Source organism: Elephantulus edwardii, unplaced genomic scaffold (genome assembly GCF_000299155.1).
Source record: "Elephantulus edwardii isolate Elephantulus edwardi_28Jun2011 unplaced genomic scaffold, EleEdw1.0 scaffold00404, whole genome shotgun sequence".
In the NCBI taxonomy this organism is placed as follows: Eukaryota; Metazoa; Chordata; class Mammalia; order Macroscelidea; family Macroscelididae; genus Elephantulus; species Elephantulus edwardii.
In genome coordinates this window covers 1486279-1489564 of record NW_006400154.1, presented here as the reverse complement: position 1 = coordinate 1489564, position 3286 = coordinate 1486279, and the positions used below count along the sequence as shown (strand labels likewise).

General features: G+C 41.2%; 1 pseudogene; it reads right to left on the bottom strand.

Moving 5' to 3' along the window:
- Positions 1-1599: 1599 nt before the first annotated feature.
- On the bottom strand, positions 1600-2972 carry LOC102843529 (annotated as a pseudogene).
- Positions 2973-3286: the final 314 nt, after the last annotated feature.

Here is a 3286-nt window from a genome sequence, read left to right as displayed (position 1 = left end):
GTAAAGAAAGCATTGGACAAATCTGATGTAAATGATCTCCTTTAAGTGTCAAAGAAAAACAAAGATGTCAGTTTGAGGACTAAGGTGTGTGTGGCCAAAATCATAATATTTTCTTGCATGGACAATGAATAGGGAAGAACACATTTGAAGTATAGTTATGGCAAAGAATATTGAACATACTGTGAATGTCCAGAAAAGGAATTAATGTGTCTTAGAAGTACACCAAGAACACTCTTTTGAAGTGCAGAAGGCTAGGTTTCACCTAGCATATTTTGGCTATGTTCTCAGGATGGAGCAGTGTCTAGAAAGTTTTCATGCTTGGTTCATTGATGGATCAGCCAAATTGTCTCTCAATAAGCTGGATAGAGTGTCAATCCATTGTTGGGTGAAATAATGAACTTAAACCCAACAATAGTTGCAAAGATGGAACAGAACTGGAAAATGTTAAAGCCTACTCTAGACGTTAACAATAATTACAGTAGGGGTGCTAATTGCATAAGGCTTTTTCAGAGTGGGGAAAATGCTGAAAATCTATACAACTTACTTTAGAATTGTATCTAGCATTGTGATAGATGGAGAAGAGGTTTAAATTCTTAACAATTTCTGCTTACTTGGTTCCACAATCAATAGTCTTGGCACCAGCATTCAGAAAGTAAAAAGACAAATTGTATTGAGAAAATCTGCTGTCAAGGACCTCTCCAGAGTGTTAAAGAACAATGACTTCAGTCTTGATACTAAGTCTTGAAACATGGTCTTGTAATTACTTGCTATGCATCAGAGAGCTGTACAATGAACGAGGATAATAGAAGAAGAATTGATACCTTTGAGTTTTGGTGCTGGAGAAGAGTATTGAGAATATAATGAACTGTCAAGAAAACAAATAGGTCTGTCCTGGAGAGGGTGAGACAAAGTTGCTCCTGGGAAGCATGGATTTTGAAACTCGATCTCACATACTTTGGGCTAGGAGGGGCCAGTCCTTGGAGAAGGACATCTGTCTTAGAAGGGTGGGGAGACAGTTCAAGAGAGGAAGTCCCTGGATAAGATGGAGTGACATAGTAACTGAAGTAGTAGGGGTAGGTGTGTCACAGACAGTGAGACTAGCTCAGGATACCATTGTGCATAAAGTCACTATGGGTTGCAGGTGACTTGATGGCAAAATACAACAACAGCAACCTTTCTGTTAGCTATTGAGAACTTAACCATTCCACTACCAGAGCTTCTGACAGAGTAGTAAAAAATATTGCCAAATAGCCTTAAAGTGTAAATGCTTCACTAATGAAACAATAACTTCTTGACAGTTGTTTTTCTTCTATTTTTTTTCTCATTACACTTGTTTTAATGCATCTCAAAATTCTGTGACAAATTTTTGGTCAAGTTTAAAAAGTGCTGGTTTTAAAAATGAATAACTTAAAACTGCCACATGAAAAAGAAAACAAATGGTCCACAAAGCATTCCTTTCCTTCTGAAGGTTTTATGATGCATTGTTGTCATTAACCAGTCTTTTACTATTAAACTTAAATGGCCAATTGAGACAAACAGTTCAGAGACCATTCTTCCACCACTGATTAAGACTGGGGAGGCAGGTATTATGGGTAATATTCATTTATCCTTCTGAGCTTTCTGAGCAGACTTGGCGACCTTGGCCAGTTCCAGCAGCTTTCTTGTCCACTGCTTTGATGACACCCACACCAACAGTCTGCCTCATGTCTCAGACAGCAAAATTACCCAGAGGAGGGTTGTCAGAGAAGCTCTCCACTCACATGGGCTTGCCAGTAACAATGGCAGCATCACCAGACTTCAGGAATTTGGGGCCATCTTCCAGCTTCTTACCAGAATGACGATCAATCTTCTCTTTGAGTTCAGCAAACTTGCAAGCAATGTGAGCGGTGTGACAATCCAGCACAGGTGCATAACCAGCACTGATTTGGCCAGGATGGTTTAATTTGATCACCTGAGCAGTGAAGCCAGTTGCTTCCGTGGGTAGGTCATTTTTGCTGTCACCAGCCACGTTGCACCGTCAAACATCTTTCACAGAGAAGTTCTTAACGTTGAATCCAACATTGTCACCAGACAGAGCTTCACTCAAAGCTTCATGGTGCATTTCAACAGACTTTACTTCAGTGGTAATGTTGACTGGGCCAAATGTGACCACCATGCCAGGCTTGATTACACTGGTCTCCACTCTGTCCCCAGGGACAGTATCAATACCACCACTCTTGTAGACATCCTGGAGAGGCAGATGCAGGGGCTTATCAGTTGGACGAGTTGGTGGCAGGATGCAATCCAAAGCTTCAAGCAGTGTAGTCCCACTGGCACTGCCATCTTTCCGGGTGACCTTCCATCCCTTGAACCAAGGCATATTAGCACTTGGCTCCAGCATGTTGTCACCATTCCAACCAGAAATTGGCAAAAAGGCTACTGTGTCAGGGTTGCAGCCAGTTTTTTTGATGTAGGTGCTAACTTCCTTAACCATTTCCTCATATCTCTTCTGGCTGTAGGGTGGCTTGGTGGAATCCATTTTTTTAACACCAACAATTGGTTGCATCACACCCAGTGTGTAAGTCAGAAGGGCATGCTCACGGGTCTGCCCATTCTTTGAAATACCAGCCTCAAATTAACCAACACCAGCAGCAACAATCAGGACAGACCAATCAGCCTGTGGTGTTCCTGTAATCATGTTTTTTTATAAAGTTTCTGTGTCATGGGGCATCAATGATGGTCACATAATGCTTGCTGGTCTCAAATTTCCACAAGGAGATATCAATGATGATGCCACGCTCACATTCAGCTTTCAGTTTATCCAAGACCCAGGCATATTTGAAGGAGCCCTTTCCCATCTCCACCGCTCCCTTTTCAGTGGTTCTCTTGTCGATCCCACCACATTTGTAGATCAGATGGCCAGTCGTGGTGGACTTGCCCGAATCTACGTGTCCAATGACGACGATGTTGATATGGGTCTTCTCCTTTCCCATTTTGGCTTAGGTTTTGCGATGCTATCACCAACACCTGTACTCTGGCGACAAACCCACTGCGAAAAAGGCTTTTCTTCTATTTTAAGGTAAGATATATGACTTTTATTTTTCACATACTCTAAAGAAAATTATGCAGTGGAAAACTACATGAAATGGTTGATAAGATATTGGCTTACACTAACTGTCCATTAAAACATCTCAATAAAGCCAAAGAAAGATAGCAAATATCCACACTTTCTATTTACCTCTATTCTTATCCTTCTGTTAAGAAAACGAAGATTACTGATTACGCAGGGATACTGTCAGAAACTGTA